This window comes from Hyaena hyaena, unplaced genomic scaffold (assembly GCF_003009895.1).
Source record: "Hyaena hyaena isolate Hyena2069 unplaced genomic scaffold, ASM300989v1 scaffold_1054, whole genome shotgun sequence".
Lineage (NCBI taxonomy): Eukaryota > Metazoa > Chordata > Mammalia > Carnivora > Hyaenidae > Hyaena > Hyaena hyaena.
Window position 1 is genome coordinate 276,748 of NW_024081675.1, and position 24,174 is coordinate 300,921.

The 24,174-nt window shown below is 33.5% G+C and overlaps 1 long non-coding RNA gene across 1 annotated transcript in view; it reads right to left on the minus strand.

Moving 5' to 3' along the window:
* Window positions 1-957: 957 nt before the first annotated feature.
* LOC120223803 overlaps window positions 958-24,174 on the minus strand; it is a 113,029-nt gene continuing 89,812 nt past the window's right edge. The window contains exons 2-3 of the long non-coding RNA XR_005526372.1: window positions 19,877-19,941; window positions 958-1,132 (exon numbers count right to left, since the gene is read on the minus strand). This is a non-coding gene — a long non-coding RNA (uncharacterized LOC120223803). The remainder of the gene's footprint in view (window positions 1,133-19,876; window positions 19,942-24,174) is intronic.

Sequence of the window (24,174 nt, forward strand, 5' to 3'; positions counted from 1 at the left end):
CCTCAATCATTCAAAACTACGAAAGTATAGTTATCAAGAGTAAAATTTTACCCTCAAGTTAATATAAAATGAACATACATCTTATGTTTTATATAATCCCTTATTAATGAAGGCTTTGGAAAAAACTCTATGACAAAATCATATTGATTCTTCACTTGTGAGAAATGATTCCCAGATGAGTTTATCTCCCTTCCCACAGCCCCAGTGAGGAGTTTGATTATTGTGATATAGTTACCTTTTTTAATCTGCCACATCTATACACTTAAAATAGTGTAGTTTTCAAAAAGGTAAGATCATGACTTTAATGTAAACATAAAATGAACCAATATATGATCTTATTTATCATTTAGTCCATTAATTAATGAGGGAGAAATTAAGTCATTATAATTGGTTCAACAGGTATCATAGAAGCTAAATTATTTACAGTTAATTTAACAAAGAAATATTAGTATAGCATTGCTGGGTTAGATATAAAACTTGTTAATGCTCAACAGGCCATAAATCTTCAGAGCAATTTGTTCCACCAGACAGAATTTCTTTGTATCAGTACAGTAGGAAAATCTACAAGAAGAAATTTTACTTAGTCTGAAACTATAACTCAATCATAAAAAGTAAAATTAAGTAAGTGTATTACCTTAGACTATTATGGTGTATTTTTTTGGTCATCATTTTATGCCAAAAGGAATGACCCCCAAAATGTTTGCCTTATTTTAGTTCATGATTTTTTTTCTGATTACCTTTGTCACATGGATATTTCACACTGCCAGATCTCCTGGCAGTGTGAAAAATCTATTTGTAAGATTGCATGACCTTCTTTCTCTTGACTTGAGGTATGAGGGGAAAAAACCTCTCTTCTTCTTCTGCTTCTGCTTCTGCTTCTGCTTCTTCTGCTTCTTCTGCTGCTGCTGCTGCTGCTGCTGCTGCTGCTGCTGCTGCTGCTTCTTCTTCTTCTTCTTCTTCTTCTTCTTCTTCTTCTTCTTCTTCTTCTCTCTCTCTCTCTCTCTCTCTCTCATGGTCTTGAGAAAAAATTTATTCTGGTGACAATACTTTCTGATGAAATCTTCCTTGCAAAGTTCAATCCCATCATTTTATACTCTGGACATAGATGGTCACTAACGTAGGCAGAATTAATCTGTAAAAATTGTAAAGGGACATTTACCTTTATTTTGGATGAAGGGATATTTGTAATAATTTGTAGATTCTTTGACTTTGGGGTTCATGCAAAACAGTAGTAGGGAGAGTTCATATCAACATTCTATTTCAACCTTAAAATTTTCATTCTTTTATATTTATCACTTTTGAAAACTGCCTATAACTATAGTTATTACACAATTAGTTCCATTTTGGAGAACTACCTATGCCCTGTTATCTCTAAATTCTGAGCCCTTGCCTGTAATTTGATCTAAATAAAAATTTTAATGTATACATTAAATATAAAACTTATTTTCTGGCTGATCTAAGCTGAAAAGCTAATCCCTGTAGTTGTGTTTCTCAAATGACTCTGTGTGTGTGTGTGTGTGTGTGTGTGTGTGTGTGTGGTATCAATCTCATCTGAAGCACTCAGTAGAAATATAAATGATTGGATCTCTACCCCGTTTTATCAGTCATTATCTTGGAAGATTTTATTGGGAATCTGTACTTTTCATATTCTCTTAAGATAATAACAGTGCTCAACCAGGTTTTGAAGGAATGATTTGTTGTTTAATGTTCATGGTTTTGATACTTCCTGCAAATCCAAATGGAGCATCACATCTTGAAGCAGTAGCTGATTAGTTTACTACTTAACCATTTCATGTAAATGTTCATTTGGCTCTTTCCTTTCCCCATACTTATATAAAATAGAAGAGCTACTCAAACATATAGTCATTTTATGTTAACATTTCAGTGTTGTTTTTAATATTTTAAAAAATAATAGAGTGGTTTATATTTACTATGGACACAGTAAATACATTGGAAGTATCCCTTGTTTACATTCAGGCCATTATTATCAATAGATAAAATGAGAGCCATGTTAAATGTCTGCATTTAGAGATCTACCTCCAAAATATATCTGAAGCTTTTTGAGTAATAAAGCACAGATAAGAGAGTGATGCTCCTTAGATCATGGGATAATGCTTCAGGTCATTTAGTAGAAGTGCCACTTATCTGTGTAGCTCTGGGGCTAGACAGTGGGATGTGGTTCTCGGCCTCATATTTTCATATATTTTTAATGGCAGCTGTTCACAGCCTGACACTCTAGTATGAAATTATTTTGTTTATTCCATATGGCTACAAAATCTGGTTATCTGACACAACCGCATACAACTGGGAAAGATTTGGAGGTTTAGAGAAGTAATAGTGACAGTTTCTAAGCCTGTGGTTATCAGTGTGACCCCCTCACATCTTAAGCCTGGATCTACTTTTTCAGGCTCTCCTCTTAGCTTCTCCTTCCCTCGACATCCTGCCTAGATGTGCACACATTTTTACCCTTGTGAATGTGCCGTTCCTTTTGTCTTTGTGGTATTTTGTATATTGCTCCATCTGCAGGTATCAGTTTCTTCCACTTTCATATGACCAATTCCCATGCAACTGTAAGGTTCAGTTTAGAGAACGACTCACTCCACATGGCTTCAGTCATTATTTCCTTTCTTCATAAAAAGTACACTTTCATGTACTACCATAATAGCCTGTAGTCTAATCTGTCCTAGAGTTCATGACATCATACTGAAATTATTTACTTATCTGTCATCTTGACTAGGCAAAATAGTCCTTGGACATTTTACCTCTTCCGTTAGGATCATCTAATTAGAAGCTTGTAACTTAGCAGGCATTCGAATAAAGATTGATGATATAGTTATGCTTATTCTGCATAGCCGTATCCAAACCAGTTGATAGTATTGTTACTTTTGAAATGTAGAAATAAGAGAGTTTATGGGGATTGTATCCTAAAGAATATTTGTTAAAATTTCCTGTAATGTTATTGTGTTTTCCCATTACCTTAAATAATATTTTCAGTTATATACATTATATAGAATTTCATTTTAGGCCACTTTTCAAATAATTGTGTCAGCATTCTGATAAACAAATTTTCAATAACTTTATCTAAAGTCTCTGAAGATGCATCAGTCCTTGACATTAAAATATAAGTATATATTCCTTTATAATATTATAAAAAATTATCAAATAATCATTAAAGTATGTATATATTTATTCTCTATAACATACATAAATACTGATAAGAAGCCATAAGTATGATTTAGTTAGTTAACCAAGAATTACAATTTTTAAAAATTTCTCAGAGCCACAGATGATCTGAATAAAACACATATCTTAACATGTATTGTTTAAAGGATTTACCAAATATTTATTCTTTTTCAAGTTCTTTGAATTATAAAATTTGAATTAGCCATTAATCATGCCACAAACAGCATTCTAAAAGTATCATACTGCTTTAGAATTAGGAAATGTAATACTAAGGAATAATGAATATATACCAGCAAAGATTTAATCTTAATTTGATCAATGATTTTATGACTTGAAAATAATATATTTTACCATATTCTAAATTCCTCATTATAAAAATATTACGTGTCCATATAAAACATGAAGTGTTCAATTTATATTTTTACAATATATTTATGATAAATAATGTTTTCATTGCTTCATTTAATGACATTGATTACTGATTTGGTATATTTTTCAATGTTTTTTTTCTTTGGTTCTTTAATTAGAATATTGTTCTGAGAGGGGCACCTAGGTTGCTCAGTCAATTAGGTGCCCAACTTTGGCTCAGGTCATGATCTCACGGTTCGTGGGTTCGAGCCCCAAGTCAGGCTCTGTGCTGACAGCTCAGAGCCTGGAGCCTGCTTCAGATTCTGTGTCTCCCTCTCTCTCTGGCCCTCCCCCTGATCACGCTGCCTCTCTCTCTCTCTCAGAAATAAATAAAACACTAAAAAAATTTTTTTTAATTAAAAAAAGAATATTGTTCTGAGAGAAAATATATAATGGAAAAACTGTGATTATAATGTCCAAAGTGAGATTCTTTTCTATAGAAAAGACTAGTAGAAATTAATGGTGTATGATGAAACTTAACTTAGCTTCGCCCAGATAATACAAAATAGATATTTTATTCTAAATTGGAAATGACAATATCAAGTTATAATTCACTATAGCCATCATATAAAACTGAGGTTTTATGTAGGTTACTATATTCATAATAACAAGGAGGAACTAACTTAGTTGCATTTTCTTTTTCTTTATCTTCTTTTTTTTTAAACTTAAGTATAAACATATAATGTTATATTAGTTTCAGTTATACAATGTATTGATTTGACAATTCTATACATTATTTGCTTTTCACCTTAAGCGTAGCCACCATCTGTCACCATACAATGTTGTTAAACATTATTGACCATATTCTCTATGCTGTACTTATCAACTCTGTGACTTATCTTATAATTGAAAGTACATTTTAATCCCCTTTTTCTGTTTCACTCATCCCCCTTCCCATCTCCCATCTGGCAAAACTTCTAGTTTGTTCCCTTTATGTAAGAGTCTGTTTCTGGCTTTTGTTTCATCGGCAATTTATATATTATATGAATTCCGTATATAAGTACAATCATATGGTATTTGTCTTTATTTGTCTGACTTGTTTCACTTAGCATAATATATTATAGTTCCATCTATGTGGTTACCAACGGCAAGAGTCCATTCTATTTTATGCCTGAGTAATATTCCGTTCTTTCTATGTGTATGTGTATATATGTGTATACTCCTTCTTTATCCAAAATTCTATCAGTGAACACTGGGTTTGGTTCCATTTCTTGGCTATTGTAAATAATGCTGCAATAAACATAGGAGTGCATACATCTCAATAAACATAGGGGTGAAAATTAATGTTTTTGTTTTCCTTGGGTAAATACCCAGTAATGCAATTACTGGATCACATGATATTTCTATTTTTAATTTTTGAGAAGCCTCCATATTGTTTTCCAGAGTGGATGCACCAGTTTACATTCCCACCAACAGTGCACAAGGGTCTTCTTTTCTCTACATCTTCTCCAAAATTGTTATTTCTTATATATTATTGATACTAGCTATTCAGATTGATGTGAGGTAATATTTCCTTATGGTTTTGATTAACATTTCCCTGATGATTAGTGGTGCTGAGCACCTTTTCATATATCTCTATATGTCTTATTTGGGGAAAAAAAATCTATTCAGTTCCTCTGCCCATTTTTTTAAGGTTTACTTATTTATTTTTAAAGAGACAGACACAGCACAAGTCAGGGAGGGGCCAGAGAGGGAAGGAGAGTGAGAATCCCAAGCAGGTTCTGTGCTGCCAGCAAAGAGCCTGATAATAGGGTTTGGATTTACAAAGCCATGAGATCATGATCAGAACTGAAACAAGAACTGGATATTTAACCGACTGAGTTACCCACTTGCCTCTTCTCTACCCATTATTGGATTGGTTTTGTTTTGTTTTGGTTTTGGTTTTGAGTTGTATAATTTTTAACATATTTTAGATATTAACAGCTTATTTGATATATTATTTGCAGATATTTTCTCCCATTCAGTTGGCTGCCTTTCATTCTGTTGGTAATTTCCTCTGTTGTGCAAAAAATTTTGGTGTAGTTCTAATAGTTTATTTTTGCCTTTGTTTTCCTTGCCTGAGGAGACATATCCATAACATGTTGCTAAAGGCAATGTCCAAAAGATTATGATTTTTTTCTTTAAGGGGTTCTATGGTTTCAGGTCTCACATATAGGTCATATTAATCCATTTTGAGTTTATTTTTGTACATAGTGTAAGAAAGTGGTCCAGTTTCCCCAACATCATTGTTAAAAAGACCGTCTCTTCCCCATTGTGTATTCTTGCCTCTTTTGTCATACATTAATTGATCATATAAGTGAGAATATTTCTCTCTATCCTGCTCTGTTGATCTATGTGTCTATTTTTATGCCAGTACTATAATGATTTGATTACTCTAGATTTGTATATAAAAATCTGGAATTGTGATAATTCCAGCTTTGTTCTTTCTCAGGATTGTTTCACTATATGAGGTCTTCTGTGGTTCCATACAAATTTTAGTATTTTTTATAGGACTTTAAAAAATGTAATGGGTGTTTTGATAGGGATTGCATTGAATTTGTAGATTGCTTTGGGCAGAGACATTTTAATATCAATTCTTCCAATCCATGAAAATGGTATATGTTTTCATTTATTTGTGTTGTCTTCAATTTCTTCATCAGTGTTTTATAATTTTCAGAGTATGGGTATTTCACCTCCTTGGTTAAATTTATTTCTAGGTATTTTTTTCTAGGTATTTTTGATACAGTTATAAATGAGATTGTTTCTTGAATTTCTCTGTTACATCATTATTAGTGCATAGAAATGCAGCAAATTTCTCTATATAAAGTTTGAATCCTGAAAATTTACTGAAATTTATCTGACAGGCTTTTTTTAGGTAGGACAGAGTTTAGTGTTTTCAATATATAGTATCATATCATCTCCAGAGAGTGACAGTTTTACTTCTTTCTTATCAGTTTGGATGTCTTTTGTTTCTTTTTAAAAAAAATTTTTTTAATGTTTTATTTATTTCTGAGAGAGGGTTGAGCAGGAGAGGTTCAGAGAGAGAGGAAGACACAGAATTTGAAGCAGGCTCCAGGCTCTGAGCTGTCAGCAAGGAGCCCGTTGTGGGGCTCGAACTCAGGAACCGCAAGATCATGACCTGAGCCTCAGTTGGACGCTTAACCAACAGAGCCACCCAGGCGCCCCAGGATGCATTTTATTTCTTGTCTGATTGCTGTAGCTAGGACTCCCACTACTATGTTGAATAATAGCAGCAAGAGGTTTTTTTTCATATTTGGCATTTCGTACATTGAGGTATGTCTGCTCTAAACCCACTTCAAGTTTTTACATGAACAAACATTATATTTTTGTCAAATGCTTTTTCTGCATCCATTAAAATGTTCATATGATTTTTATCCTTTTTCTTAATAATGTAATGCATCACATTGATTTTCAAATATTAAAGCACTCTTGCATCCCTGGAACAAGTTCCACTTGATCATGATGAATGATTTTTTAATTTATTGTTGAATTTGGTTTGCTAATATTTTATTGAGGATTTTTGCATCTATGTCAATCAGAGATTGGCCAGTAGTTTATTCTGTTTTTCTTGGTAGTTTGTTGTTTGGTTTTGGTATCCTGGCAATGCTGGCCTATAGAATGATATTGGGAATTTTCTTTCCTCTTTTATATTTTTGGAATAGTTTGGAAAGAAGGGGACATTAACTCATTAAATGTTTGGTAAAATTCAACTGTGAAGACATTTGGTCCTGGGTTTTTTTTATTGGAGTGTTTAAATTACTGATTCAATTTCATTACTGATAATTGGTCTGTTTAAATTTTCCATTTCTTTCTGATTTAGTTTTGAAAGAGGGTATATTTTAAGGAATTTTTCCATTTCTTCTAGATCTTCTAATTATTATTTTTCATAATATTCTCTGTATGTATTTTGTGGCACCAGTGGTCATTTCTCTTCATTTCTGATTTTCATTTGAAATCTCTCTCTTTTCTTCCTCATGAGCCTGTCAGAGTTTTATTATTATTATTATTATTATTATTATTATTATCTTTTCAAAGAAACAGCTCCTGATTTCACTGATTTTTTTTAAGTCTCTTTCATTTATCTTTGCTGTCATCTTTATTATTTCCCTCCTTCTACTAGCTTTAAGATTTGTTTGTTCCTCTTTTTCTATCTCCTTAAGGTGTAAGGTTAGGTTGTTGGAGTTTTTTTTGTTTGTTTGTTTGTTTGTTTTTCTCAAGGAAGACCTATAATGCCATTATCGTCCCTCTTAGAAATGCTTTCAGGGGCGCCTGGGTGGCTTAGTCGGTTAAGCGTCCGACTTTCGCTTAGGTCATGATCTCGCGGTTCGTGGGTTCGAGCCCTGCGTCAGGCTCTGTGCTGACTGCCAGCTCAGAGCCTGAAGCCTATTTCAGAGTCTGTATCTCCCTCTCTCTCTCTGACCCTCCCCTGCTCACGCTGTCTCTCTCTCTCTCTCTCCTAGAAATAAATAAAAATATTTAAAATAAAAAAAAAATTGCTTTCACTGCCTCCCAAATATTTTGAACTCTTCTCTTTTCACTTTGTCATTTGTAAATATTTTTTGTTTTCCTCTTTGATATTTTGGTTGACCCATTCATTGTTCAGTAGCATGTTGTTTAGCCTCAATGTATTTTGTTTTTTTCTAGATTTTTTTCTTGTAATTTCTTGTTTTATACTGTATTGGTGGGGAGAGATGCTTGACATGGTGTCAGTCTTAAATTTATTGAGACTTGTTTGGTGGCCTAACATGTGATCTAGCCTGGAGCATTTGAAAAGAATATGTATTCTGCCATTTGGGGATGGACTTTTCTGTATATATCTGTTAGATCCATCTGATATCATGTGTCATTCAAAGCGACTGTCTGGATAATCTATCCATTGTTATAAGAGAGGAGTTAAAGTCCCTATTATTGTGTTACTGTTATTTTTTCCTTTATAGTTGTTAATATTTTCTTTTTGTACTTAAGTGCTTCAATGTTGGGTTCATAGATATTTACAGTTGATACACCCTCTTATTGGATTGATCACTTTATCAGTATGTAGTGCTCTTCTTTCCTCTCACTCCAGTCTTTGTTTTAAAGTGTATTTTACCTAAGTGTTGCTGAGGAGGCTTTTTTTTTTTTTAATTGTTTCCATTTTCACACAATATGTTTGTCCACCCCTTCACTTCCAATCTGTATGTGTCTTTAGGTCTGAAGTGAGTTTCTTTTAGGCAGCAAATAGATGGGTCTTCATTTGTTATGCAGTGCCCCGGGTCACCAGCACCAGGTATCCAGGGTGTCTCCTGTGTGAGCTGTCTGTGCCATCTTGTGATTGAGTCATGTTTATCCCCAGCCCAGTTGGCTACTCTGACCCAGTTTGCCTGTTGCGTGTGCACTGGTCTGGGTTTGGTTCCTGTGTTGTTGAGAGTCCTGAGACCACTGCAGGCTCTGTGTGGGAGAGGCCAGGGGTTAGGCTAGGTGTCTACAATCAGTCTCTCTGCCACAGCTGTAGGCAACAGAATGGTAAATCTTGCTCTTTCTATAGCCAGCCACAAGGCCTGGCTGCAGGAACTGCGGGGACACAGGTGTGTGGGCTTATTAAATCCCCCTCCACAGGCAGGGGTCACTTTAAAGTGGTACAGGTTCCTACAGGGACTGTTTGCAGGGTGTGGTAGGGGAGGAGCCATGATGGAGGGAGCCTCTTGAGGCTGGCAGGTTGGATGAGGTGAGGCTGAGGGGCAATATGAGGGAGGGGCATGTAGCACTAGCAAGATAGATGGAATGTTAGCACTGGTTCCTACTACCTATATTGAAGGAGAGGAAGAGAAATAGAATCTGCCAGCACTTTTGTTCCTGTAGAAATCTGGAGATCCCTTTCCCTACAGCTCATGTTCTGAAATCAGTAAATTATTCTCTTTCACATATACCCCACATACTTTTCAAAAACAAATAATAATTTGCTACTGATGGTCATTTAGGTCCAAATAATTTGCTACTGATCATCATTTAGGTCCAAACTTTGACTATTATGAAAAATTCTGTGACCACATGTCCATGTTTTCCTATGTTTTGTTTGAATATCCAAGAAAAATTTCTAGAAGTTATATTATTTAATCTAAAGTAATGTGCATTTTATATTTTGATTGATGTCACATTTTTTTCCAAGAACAATATACCAAATACTGAATGTATAATATGCAACATATATGACGTGTTGCATTTATTATTTCTCTTACAAAGCATCTGTAATTATTTAGCTTTGATATATACAAGGAAGAGGAGAATCATCTTTTATCCCTGAACAAATAGTTATGATACCAATATTTGTTGAAAATTTCAAATTTTTGCCATATTTAAAATTCAAATACACTTATCTATAAAAATCTAACATGAATTTGGTTGTACTCTTTTTTGGTGATTCCATACTATTTGGGTTCCTATTCTTTTTCTGGTGTCAAATATTTAGTTACTTTTTTTAAGATGTAAGATTAGAAAATTCTTACAATTAAAATATTTCCTGGCCTCCTCTCAATTTTCCTTTTCACCCTCTCAATTATTGTTAATTACATTTTGTTCTTCTACTGTTAACATAGCCTACTTTATTTTTAATGTTTATCATTTTAAATAAGACATTAAAATTTCCCTGCAATTATCAGTTAGACTATGTAATTTGTCACATCATTAGGAAAAATACAGAAATTGACATACTATCATTTGCTGTCACCTCTTTCTCTACACTTTTTAAGCATAATTTTTCCTTTGTCTCTATAACATCTTTGTGTTAAACTGTATGAAATTGGTATTTTTGTAGATGAAACATTTCTTATATCACCAATCCTGTATGAGTCGATCTACTCTTATTCATAAATCACAAAACTCTTTAGTTTAGTTCTATATTTAGATATATTCCATATTAAAAATGCAACCTTTTTACTGCAGACTTTCAGTTATTTATTGTTGACTTCACTGCAAAAGGCTTGTGACGGTGATATTTCCTGAGCACATGTAGCACTTACAATTATTGTGTTTTCATCACACTGTCCTAAGAATTGTGAGTTATAATATTCTTAGAGTTTTGCACAATTTTGCATGTGTCTAAGTGTATATTTATTGTGATATAATTTAAATACATAAAATCTATCACTTTAAAGTGAAAAATTGAGTGGTTTTTAGTATACGGCCAAGGTTGTACAACCATCACAAGTAATTGTAGAATATTTTTCATAGTCTAAAAAGAAACTCCATACCAATTATCAGCCAGTTTTTCTCCCTACTTCCCCTTTGCAACCAGGGTGAAAGTATACTTTCTGACTATATGGATTTGCTTAATCTAAATATCTTATATAAATGGAATTATAAAATATGTGGCTTTTGGCTTCTTTCACAGCATATTGATTCCAAGGTTCATTTATGGTGTAGTATGTATCAATTGTTTATTCTTTTCTATGGGTGAATAATATTCATATATATTTGTAAAATGAATGAATGTTGTATAAATGTATATGTTTATATATTTATATACTGTAAGTTCTATTAATATAATATGTCACACAATTATATAATTATAGTATAATCTATGATATAAAATATATATTTATATAAAAATTCATATATATTCATATTTATATATATTTTTTCATCCATTGATGGAACCTTAGGTTTCTTCCATCTTATGGCTTTTGTGAATAATGTTATAACATTTATGCATGGATTTCTGTTTGAATACCTATTTTCAATTCTTTTAATTGTTATATAATGTCTATATACCAAGGAGTAGAGCATCGGGTTATGTAGCAATTTCAACTTTGTATGGAACTCCCAAACCATTTTGTTTTGACTGAAATCATATTTCCACCAGCAATGTATCAGAGTTCCAATTACTCTACGTTTTTGGCAGTGCTTCTTGTTTTATATTTGTTTTTAATTATTACACCATTTTATTTTTTTGGTGTGAAGAGATAACACATTGTACATTATTTTGATTTTTATTTCCTAATGACAGTGATGCTGAGTCCCTTTTCATCGGCTTATTGGCCGTTTGTATATATTCTTTGGAAAAATACTTAAATTATTTTCCCATGTTTAATTGGTTTATCTTGTTTCGTTGAGCTCTAAGAGTTCTCTATAGATTTTGGATACTAGACTTTTATCATATTTTCTTCCAGGGGCTTGATACACAAAGGGTTTTATGTTTGATGAGTTCCAGTTTATCAGTTTATCTTTTTTTTTTTTTTTGGTTGGTTCATTTTTGGTGTCTTATCTAAAAACCTGTTCCCCAATACAGTGTTGCAAAGATTTGCACCTATGTTTTCAAGAGTTTTATAGTTTTGTCTTATTGATTGAAAATAATTTAGATATTTGATCAATTTTGAGTTAACTTTTATATGTGGTATCAGGTAGGGGTTCAAATTCATTCTTTTCTACATGAATATCCAGTTGTTCCAGTAACTAGATAAAAATGATGACTTATTAAAAAGATGATTCTTTTCTCCACTAAATTTTCTTAGCACCCTTGTTGAAAATCAATTGACCATAAAAGTGAGGTTTTATGTCTGGATTCCAAATTCCACTGCATCGATTTGTCTATCCTTATGTTAGTAACACACTTTATACCTGTGGCTGTGTAAGTAGGTTTTGAAGTTGGGAAGTATGAGTCCTATAGCTTTCTACTTTTTCTAGATTTGGGGGGCTATTCTCAGTCCTGTATATTAGTGTAAAAAAAGTAGTTGGAGTTTTTATAGGGATTATATTGAATATGTATGGGAAGTATTACACTCTTAACAATATTAAGACTCCCTACCCATAAACATGGGGTGGCTTTCCATTTATTTAGGTCTTAATTTCCTGTGGTTTTAAGTGCACAATTTTTTTAACTCCCTGTTTAACTTATTCCTAATTATCTTATTAATTTTCATGATATTATAAATTAAAATGTTCTTAGTTTTATGACTGAATTATAAATTGCTAGTATATAGAAATATAATTGAGTTTTTTGCGTTAATTTTTTGTCTTGCAACCTCTCTGAACTTACCATTTTTATTATCTTTTGTGGATTCTTCAAGGATTCCTATATATAAAATCATGTCATCTGCAACTAGGCAAGCAAAAGAAATAAAAATACTCAGATTGGATTGTAAAATAGTAAAACTATCTCTTATCTCCCTGTCTAGGTCTTCCAATACCATGTTGAATAAAATGGACAAAAGCAGACTTTTTGTTTTGTTTTGTTTCGTTTTCCTGATCTTCAATAATAGCTTTCTGGGGTGCCTGCATGGCTCAGTAGGTTAAGCATCCAACTTTGACTCAGGTCATGATCTCACGGCTTGTGGGTTCAAGCCCCACGTCGGGCTCTGTGCTGACAGCACAGAGCCTGGAGCCTGTTTCGGATTCTGTATCTCCCTCTCTCTGACTCTCCCCTGCTCATACTGTTTCTCTCTCTCAGAAATAAATAAAAAACATTTGATAAAGGATAGCTACAGAAAACCCAAAACTAATACCATTCTTAATGCTGAGAAACTGAAAGCTATTATTTTTTGCTTAAAAAATTTTTAATGTTTTTTATTTACATGATTTCCATCCTTTAAATTTTTCGAGGCTTGTTCTATAAACAAACATATGGACTCTCCTATAAAATGTTCTTTGAGCACTTGAGACAAATGTGTTCTTTTGTTGGGTAGAGTATCTATTAGTTTTAGTTGACTAATTATGTTCAAGCCTTCTATTTCTTTGATATCTTCTGCCTACTTGTTTTATACATTATTGAAAGATGGGTATTGAAATTTCCAAATATTATTGAAATATCTCTTTCTGCCTTTAGTTCTTTTAATTGGTCTACTTGATGTTGTTGCACTTGATGGTTTTCCACAGGTCTCTGAGGCCCCATTTACTTTTTTTCACTCTGCCTTGCCTATTCCTCAGACTCGACAGTCTGAATTTATCTTTTGTCAGGTTTTCGGGTTCTTCCTTCTGCTTGCACAAATCTGCAGTTGATCTTTTCTACTTATTTTTTTCCAATTACTCTAGTAAAAATAGAAATACTACAGGATTTCTATTTGATCCTTTTAAAAATAATTTCTATCTGCTTATTGATATTCTGTATTTGTTGGCAGAACATTCTCATGTGCTCCTCTAGTTATTTAGAAATGATCACCTTTAGCTCTTTGAAAACATTTAAAACAGCTAATAGTAAATCTAATATCTAGGCTTCCTTGGAGGTTACTATTGATATTTTTTTCTTTTGTGTGGGTAAGCCTTGCTTGGTTATTCATGTTTATCATAATGTTTTGATGAAAAGCATATGTTTCAAGTAATGAAAGTTTCAACTCTGGAAATCAGATGCTCCTCCTACCCAGAGTGTGTTATTGTTGCTGCTTGCTTTTGTCACTTAATGACATTTCTGAACAAATTTTAAAGTCTTTTTCTTTATAATTTGTGGTCATTAAGTTTATTTTAGTTTGCTTAGTGATAAGATAACTAATTAGGAATTTTTTTTAAAAACCTCAGAACAAATAAGTCTCCCAGTCTTTGCTGAGGGGCTATGTGTGACCGTTAGGAGATGTCTTCAACACACAACCAGGAATTTTGAACCCGGACTCACCCTTCATTTTCTGCCTTGCAGAGACTCAGGACATATCAGAGGTCTGTGTATCATTAAGACGTTCTCAGGTTTTTCTTTCTGAACATGCACACAACTCTATAAATGCACGATGCTTCCCAGGAATATGTCAAGGTTTTTTGTTTTGTTTTGTTTTGTTTTTTAGGCTGCTATACACATCTCATTCTTCACCTTTCCCTTTTAAGATTTTGGTTAATGTTTTGTGTGCCCAACTCTTCTGAATCACTCTAGGAAGTCAGGGTGTTAAAACATTTGACAAATATCTCTTGGGGAGAAGCTTTTAACACTCCTCAAGTTCAAGTGAGGTGAAATAAAAATAAGCTATTTGAGTAGAGTCTTCCAGAGAAGCACTACTCAGATCAAGTAATTACTATTCTTTGGAAATAAAGTTTGGAAAGAGCTACAGTGTTATTTTGCTTCCTCTGATACCAGGAATATGGTTTATTATCTTTTCAAGGCTACTCTTGAGACGTCAAGTGGTGGATGAAACTAGAGGAAATGAAAGACCACAAAGCATGTTGTTGGTGCTGAGATTCAGCCATTCCATTTTTCTTGATAAAATGCCACCACATTGCTGAGGTCTCTGGTTAATTTTCAGAATTCTGAAAAATTTGATTCTGACAATTTGTGCCTGCTTTTGTGGATTATCTTTACTCCATCATGTTGGTGGCTATCATTCCACCTTCATTTTCATTGGAAATTTAGATACTTCTCTACTGTGAACTTGCATGGTTCTGTGACAAAATCTGAAGGAAGTCTTCCTTTTATGTTTGTTAGGGGATTTTTTGTAAGAATGCCTAAAAAGATATATATGTATATCTATATATACATATAGATATACATATAGATATATATGTGTATATATATATATACACACCAAATATCCCAACTGTTTTTGTTGGCACCATTTATTCTGTAACAATTGTACTGGAACATTTTTGTCCCTTTGATTTAAATTGTAATTTTCTGTTTTCTTAGGACACTTATTCTTTTATTGTTCTTTAACTGGTCATATCTTATATTCCAGAAATAGTAATTTTCTTATATTAAATTGCTATTATTGTTTTGATAATTCTTATCTCCTCTATTTGTCTTTGCCATACATTTTCTGTGTCATCAGTTTTCTACCTGAATCATTTCTGTTTATTAGTTACTAAATTATTTGTTCAGCAGTGATGTTTTGCTCATTCTTAGTTAGCTTGCCAAGATTTTTTTTTTTCTTGAGACAGAATCCAAAGCAGACTCTAGGCTCTGAGCTAGCTGTCATCACAGAGCCTGATGCAGGGCTCGAACCCACAAACCATGAGATCATGACCTGAACCGAAGTTGGACGCTTAACTGACTGAGCTACCCAGGTGCCCCAAGATCCTTTATATTTTATAATTTTCTTTAAAAATTAATGTTATTTTTAGATTTTTCCTTTGTAAAACAAACTTGAATGAAAATACCTGTTTCTTAGGTTTGACTTCCAAAAACAATTTATCTGGCATTTGCATTTAGTTTCCTTTTTATCCTCAGGTAGCATTTTTGCATAGCTGCCTTCACATATCTTTTACATATACAGTTAAGATTAGAAATTTTATCAAAATAGTTTTTCTGGTAAAACATTCATTGATTTATTTAACATTTGTTAGTTCTTATTGGGTTCCAGCGATTATGAGAATACTTAATGAAAAATGATTCCAAATATCCCTACCCTAATTGAGCTTGCATTTTATCAAGGAAGGACAGACATAATATATAATTCTAGACCCTTAAGTGCAGAGCAAGTAAAATACTTTAGGAGGACAATAGAGGACATGTATTAAGGACAGAATTTTAGAACACAGTTCCGAGTCTGTTGCAGTCATTGAGAAATCTCGATGGCATGAAGCAGGCTGATGTCACTGAGGTGGTATGACTGCGCAACCATAGAATCCAAGACAATTACCCTTAACTTGAAATTGTGATTTATGAGGCTAAGCACTGTAGATTTTATCCAGCTCTTCCAGTGCAGGAGATTTTGGGTAAAAGTGTGTTTGATAGTGCTAATACTTACATACCCAAAAACTTTTAATCTACATATTTTCCTGTTTGCCTGAGCTCATCTTTTACTATAAAAGCTGTTGATTTCAGACATTAGCTTTCCCATTCTACATCACAGTGTGCAAATACATACTTTAGTCTACCTTAATTACTATCACAAAAAGAAAAAAAAAGTCTGCTGAAGGGATAGTTTATGGAAAAAGACATATTCTCTAAATTTAAAAAATGATGGAAATATGGAGAAGAATGAAACTAGATCATTTTCTCACACCATGCACAAAAATCAACTCAAAATGGATAAAGGACCTGAACGTGAGACAGGAAACTATCAACACCCTAGAGGAGAAAGCAGGAAACAACCTCCTTGACCTCCACCGCAGCAACTTCTTACTTGACACATCCCCAAAAGCAAGGGAATCAAGAGCAAAAATAAACTGTTGGGACCTCATCAAGATTAAAAGCTTCTGCACAGCCAAGGAAACAACCCAGAAAACTAATAGGCAACCAACGGAATGGGAAAAGATAGTTGCAAATGGCATAGCAGATAAAGGGTTAATATCCAGAATCTATAAGGAACTCACCAAACTCCACACCCAAAAAACAAACAACCCAGTGAAGAAATGGGCAGAAGATATGAACAGACACTTCTACAAAGAGGACATCCACATGGCCAACAGACACATGAAACGATGCTCAGCATCCCTCCTCATCAGGGAAATACAAATCAAAACCACACTGAGATACCACCTCACGCCAGTCAGAGTGGCTAAAATGAGCAAATCAGAGAACTCTAGATGCTGGCGAGGCTGTGGAGAAACGGGCACCCTCCTACACTGTTGGTGGGAATGTAAACTGGTGCATCCCCTCTGGAAAACAGTGTGGAGGTTCCTCAGGAAACTCACAATAGAACTCCCCTATGACCCAGCAATAGCACTGCTAGGAATTTACCCAAGGGATACAGAAATGCTGATGCATAGGAGCACGTGGACCCCAATGTTCATAGCAGCACTCTCCACAATAGCTAAAACATGGAAAGAGCCTAAGTGTCCATCAACAGATGAATGGATCAAGAAGATGTGGTTTATCTATACCATGGAATACTACATGGCAATGAGAAACAATGAAATCTGGCCATGTGATTAAAATTAATAAGTATTCTGCTTTAGCTTAGAATCTTGAAGTCTAAGTTTATTTAAGGGCCTTTATAGTTTATTATGATAAAATAATTATGTTTATAATTTTATAATATGTATAAATTATACATGTTGTCATATAGTTTATAGTATAAATTTTATATCATATGTAGATATTGTAAACACTAATGGTGGTAACTAATGGATAAAAAGCTAATAATCCCATTAAATATACCAACGGAAAAACAGAAACAAAGGCATTTTCAAAATGTTCAAGAAAGGAATATTCCTGATTTAGTAGAAGCTTTCTTTGGTTGGGTATAGGACATTAGTAAAATTTTGTTTTAAATGTATTCCACTAATGGTCATACTCCAGCTGTCTTAAAGACATCAAAGAAGGGTATATTCTTTGTGGGAGCCTCTTTAGGCTGCTGGTAACTGGCTGGCTGTTACTGATACATTTGTCTTTGTCATTTTGAAATAATTTAAGGTAATGCCTTAAACTTATGAAATAATTTAAAGTATACAATAGTTATGCAAAGATTTTTCAGAACATCACAGCATAGGTGCCACTTGGGCAGTTTATCACTTCGAAAGTTCCCATATACTGCCTCAAAGCAATCCCTTTAAGCAGATGTCACTGAATTTAACAGATGAGAACAAAAAAATGAAGTAAAGATTTCTCAACCAGCAAGTGTCAGGCCTAGAATTCTATCTGCATCTATCTTGTTGACAAAATGAACAATTTTTTTTAAAATTTTAGAGAGAAGGGAAAAGAGTTTTGTTCAAGCCCCAGGTAGGGCACCTGCCCAGGATACACAGTCTTCACAAAGAGACAGTGCTACAGAAAGGGAATGTTTAGTGCAAGGTTATCTATGTTTTTTGTTTGTTTGTTTTACATAACGAGTTCTAAACCATCATGATGAAAAACATTTCAGAAAGTTACAGACTTCATCTTATGTTTTTAGTATATGCAAGCTAGATAACTTTAATCTTATGAGAACCAGGAAGGATTTTTTTTCTCCATTTGTTTTTCTTATCTTTATGTTTAGAATGTTCCTTTTCAGTTATTATTTTATTTTATTTGAAGCAGATGCACAATGTGTGCTTGGGGCAGAAACAGAGCCCATGATTTGAAGTTTTGTGGAGTCATTTTGACTTTGGTGAATGTAAAAGTAATACTGTAGCTCCTTGGGAGCCCACAAACAGGACCCACAAAAGTTAAAAGTTGAGAATTTCCTTTATCAACTCAACTCCACATCATTTACTCCTTTACTATATTAAAGCATAATGCCCATTATACTCTCAAAGGAATAGAATAATATATTTTTAAAACACCAATTAAGGATTTAGACACTGGAATTCCAGCACTGGTTTTGCAGCTAACAACCTTTGTGACTTCAGGCAGGTATATAAAACTTCTAATTCCTTCATCGTTAGTAGAAAGGCATTGAAATAGCTAAACCATAAACCTCCACTAAGCCTTAACATTTTATGATTATTTTAGATGCATTCTTCCCATGTTGATAAGCATTGGACATTTGCTAGTTGTTATTTTAAAAAATGAGAACAGAAAATTCTTATTATTGCAAACTGTCAAACACGTATGTCAATGTAAAACACCTGTGTAGAGCCCTGAAGTTTAAGCTTCACTAGCTTCACTGTAAATCTGACTTGAGTGACATCACTCCAAATGGCTTTGGTGCATGTTTTGTTGGGGGGTGGGAAAGAGGAAATGATGAGAATATGTATTGGCATTACCCAGAAATTCTCCTAATCTCCTTTCCTGTCCAAAGAGTTGAAGAGCAGAGAGGTGATCCATGTCCAGTAGTGACTAGTAAAAAAGGAGTTTCTTGCTCCCTAAGAAGGTTTGAAAAGTCTCCTCTAGAATCATACTGGAGTGTTAAGACACAAGTTGCTTTGGTTTGAAGCCAGAGAGATGAAGTATCAAGCACTTATCTACTTTCATTTCAAAATCAAGCAGTAAGCAATGCATCTAGTACACTAGAGAAAGCAAGGATTTCCAAAAGCTACTGTAAAAAAAATACATTTTCTAAAGACTGTGATATGAGCAACTTGGTGATCAAATAAATACTAATGCAATTAGTGGCATGCCACATGACAAAGGTACTTAACAGCTTGAAAGTTAGGGGATAACATTTACATGTAATTCTAAAAATAAATATAAAATAAATGTGGAGAAGTCAAGATTAGGTCTCAGGTTACCCTGCCTTTGCCTCATAAACTACTATGAATTTGATCTCACAATAATTCCATCTCACAAAATCCCACTGGATTCAACAGATACTAGCTATTTTCTTGCAGTCTAAAATATTCTGCAGACTAAAACTCATGATTTGGATTGATTTCACACCTGCCTGGGTTCCCTGTGGGGAAAAAGAAAATATGCTCAACAGAAAATACAGTATACATGATAAGAACAATTTCACATATGTTAGTGACCATAATGTAAACTTTAAACATCACTTGTATTTTTAAAATCACAGCAATGCACTGTTTCAAAAAGTCTTACCTAAATCATAATGATTCAGAATGGTAGAAAATCAAGGAACAGGCCAAGCACAATTGTAGACAAATCTATAAACAAAAAGCAAAATAATAATATTATGGGAATTTAAGCAGAATAGTATAGAAATAAAGAAAAACAGTATCTAAAATATAATTATTCATCAAGATATAAAAAGCATGTGCTGTTACATACCTTTTACAATAGACTAAAAATTACAATACCTGACTGTTAGATTTCAAGTAATAAGAGTATATTTAACATCAGTTTTTCTCAAAATGAATCAGCCAGGAGAACAGTATTAAGAATGCTGATTTAACCATTTATATACAGAATATATATTAATATTCTACATATTATAAATATTACATATTTTATAACATGAAATATAAAATATGTATTTTTATCAGATATGCATTTTATACGCTGACATAGATAGATCTCAACATGTTAGTAATAACCCCACAAACACTACCAAATACATAACCCTTTTCCAAAATGTGATCATGTTTTAAGGCACAAAAAGTCAAATTTATAAGAAATGGTAAGAACAATAGTAGTCACCACCATATAAATCATCATATATGTCACCATCATATAAATCTTTAAAAACAATATAAGTCAATTAAGAATCACTGATTTTAAAAAGCCCCTCCCCATCCTGTTACATTTTGGGAACTTAAAAGTAAATACATCAAAAAAGTTCTTCCAGTTAAAATGAAATCAGAATAGGAATTACAAAATAATTGGAGATACAAAAAATGAAAATGAGAGCATGTTACTTCCCCTAAGCCCTCTACTCCTATCTTCACAGTTGAGGAACAGACCCACACATGGGTGTAAACCCAGTTTCCTCATTAGTCATTCAGTCCATCAAAAGTTACTGAAAGAGGACACACTAACTCAGAGCTAGAATAGTCTTTCTCCTACAGGAGCAACTAAAACCTTCCTATAAAACAACTGGGATTAAGCCCAATTCTCCTAGGAACTTCTAGTCCTCAGGATAGGCTTGAGCACTGGGTCAGAACCTTACTTTCCCTTGGACCTCTGCCTACTCAATGAAGACAAAACCAGAAACTCCCTAGGTCATATCCCACATTACTCAAATCCTTGTTAGCACTATCTGCAAAAATCCACTAGAACTAATCTCACTATATCCTTGTTTATCTCAGTTCCCAAAAAACTTCACAAACTGCCAGGTTATCTTTGTTTTTACACCTGAATCCAGTAAAGCTTTGTACATCTCTATTTCTCTTTTTGCAGTCCTATATCAACTTCTTAATTTTTCTTGAAATTCAATGTTATGAATGAGTTGTTTATAAAATCTTTATACTGTCAGCATATTACCTGAATGGTCCTTTCATTCATTTTGTTCACATTGCACACCAACTATCACCTGGATGCACTAATTAGTACATGAATTCCCTCATAGTGTCTCTCACTGGAAACTTTTTCTTACTAGTCACTTTATTTTTCTGAGTCCTTCTATGACTGTTTTGAAATGAACTCGGTATTCTTTTATTATTTTTTCATTTTTATTTGGTAAAATTTATTTTTAAGAGAGAGAGCACAACTAGGGGAGAAGGGAAGAGAGAGAGAGAGGGAGAGAGAGAATCCCAGGTGCAGAGCCCAATGAGGAGATTGAACTCATGAACCGTGATATCATGACCTAAGCCAAAATCAAGAGTTGGACGCTCAAAAAACTGAGTCACCCTGCCACCCCCATATTCTTTTCTTTCCAAAGTAACATTTAGAACATATTCCTACCTGTTTGGTAGCTATTTTCAAATATAATCCCCAATAATTCTCATCTCTTGATATTCACACTTTTGTATAGTCCTCTCCCACAATGTGATAATTGATAAAAGTGTGACTTTCAGAGTAGGTCAGAAAAGACATTGAAGCCTCTGTTTTTTTTCTCTTGAATCACTTGTGAATCTGGCAGTCATGTCCTGAGGACCTATAGACCAGCTCTATAGATAAGTCCACATTTTGAGTAACTGAGATTTTCTTCCACCCACCAGGATCAACTTGCCAATCATTTGAGTGAGCAATTTTAGAAGTAAATCTTGCAGGTCCAGTAGAAAATTCAGATGACCCAGTCAAGGCTGACATAAAAGTTGCAATGTCATAAGAGAGATTCCCAATGTAGAAGCTTGAAGAAATGCTACTCTTAAATGCCTGACCAACTCTAATAAATATTTGCTGTGTTTTTATGGTCCTCAAACTTTATTTAATTGGTTGTACAGCAAAATTTAGTACAATCACTTTTCCTAAAATCTCCAGCTCTGTATCTAAGGTCAACAAGCTGTATAAATCACCACAGCTCATTACCATCATCAATTTGCTGGACCTGGGACATCACCCTTCATTTTGTAATGATTTTAGCTATAGTCTCACTGTTCCTTTTCCACATACCACTTTGATAATAATTCTTGGAAGTTTCAATATATAGAGGATAATCCTTCCTACACTCTAGCCATTCATGCTTTGAACTTTGCTCCTCCAGTTATTTTCTCCATATCCTTACTTTAGCCATTTACTCCTATGGTTATCCCAAAGAGTTTACAATTGTCGATGACTGTAATTTCTCTATAGTTTCAATTTCATGTATCCTAATCTGTGACCACCAGGTCCTCTCTAACTCAGTGTAGTGTCCAATACCCACAATTCTGTAACCTTTAAAGTCTATAAGCCATGACTCCCCCCTGACTTCTTCTATTCTTTAGTCTTTTAGTGGGCCTAAGCTCTGACTTGTACTAGAGTACCATATGCACACAAAAGTCCTAGTGAAGGTAAATGATGATATCTCAGTGCTTAATCCAAATGGTAATTTTTTGCATTTACACATCTCACATTTCAGACTTTCCATGGCTTTTGATACAACTGATAGTTCCTTCCTTGATGTTCTTTTTTCATTTTGTTTTCAAAACACCAGATTCTTTCTCTTTGTTCTCTTCTTGTCTTACTAAAGATTTTTCTTTAAATCTTTGTTTGGTGGTTTCTTCTCTTTTACCTAAACTTACCTAAAGAATCCTTTAGGGTTCTGCTTTTGCTACTCTTTTCTTTCTGTGTTTGTTCTTTGGAGGTAGCATCCATTCTAATGATTTTAATGGCATCTCTAAGTTGACAGATTCCAAATTTATTTCTCCATCATAAACCTCTCTTGAACTCTAAAAAATCCCAAACCTACTCCACATTTCAAGTTAGAAGTGTACAACTTTTCTCATACACATTAAAATAACAAATTCAAAATATTTTCTTCCTCTGAATACAGATCATCTCTTCTGCACTGATAGCTAATCATCTGTCCACTTGGCAAATATTGTAGAATCATAACTGTGTACTCTTCTCCTCTATCACACCATATCCAGTCCATTAGCACATCCTAAATTCTCTACTTTGAAAATATATATGTTATGTCCAATCTCATTGCTACCAGTTGTTCACAGACACCATTTTCTCTCAATGTATCTTTAATTCTTCCCTGTGTCCCTTTAATCTGTACTTAACAATGGCCAGATTTATTATCTATTTATGTAAGTCTCAGCTAATTTCTTGGCTCTTTTTTCTTCAGTTTTTGTTTAAATATCACCTTTTCAGTGATGGATGCTCTACCTTTCCTATCTGACATCTCATTGGATCACCACTCACTTATCCCAACATGTGTTTTAGATGGTCTGTGACACTCTTCACTTTCTAACAAAATCATGCAATTTTCTTATTTATATTCATTTTATTTCTTATTCTTTCCACTGTCCTCATGACCAAAAAATACTTTGAGCTCCATAGGGTCAAGGGCCACTTTCTTTTTTTTTTTTTAATATTGGCATAGCACAAGTATCTAAAATGGTTACTGTCAAAAATTAGACAATACTTAAATATTTTACATAAGTTAATAAAGCATTGCAAGCTAAACTGAAGGGTGCTGGCAATTATTTAGAATGTAATCTTGTTATGTAAATATATGTAACAGAAGTAGTTGAAAGACTGAAAATATGTTAAGCATTAAAATAATAAGTAATCTATAAAATAGGAAAATAAAGAGAAAAATGCAGAAACCATTCTAATAGAATAAAAACTATTTCTCTAAAATATTAATAAAACAGGTAAATTTTTTAATCAAAATCAATAAAAATCACATTTTCAAATGTAATGTTAGGACTAAAAATCAAAACAAGAGATAAAACATAAATGACAAAATAAGAGAAATACTATGAATAATATTATTCCAAAAGCTTTTTGAAAATTGAGGTGAGGCAGATATTATCAAAATATTAACTATTGAAGAACAAGAAAACCTA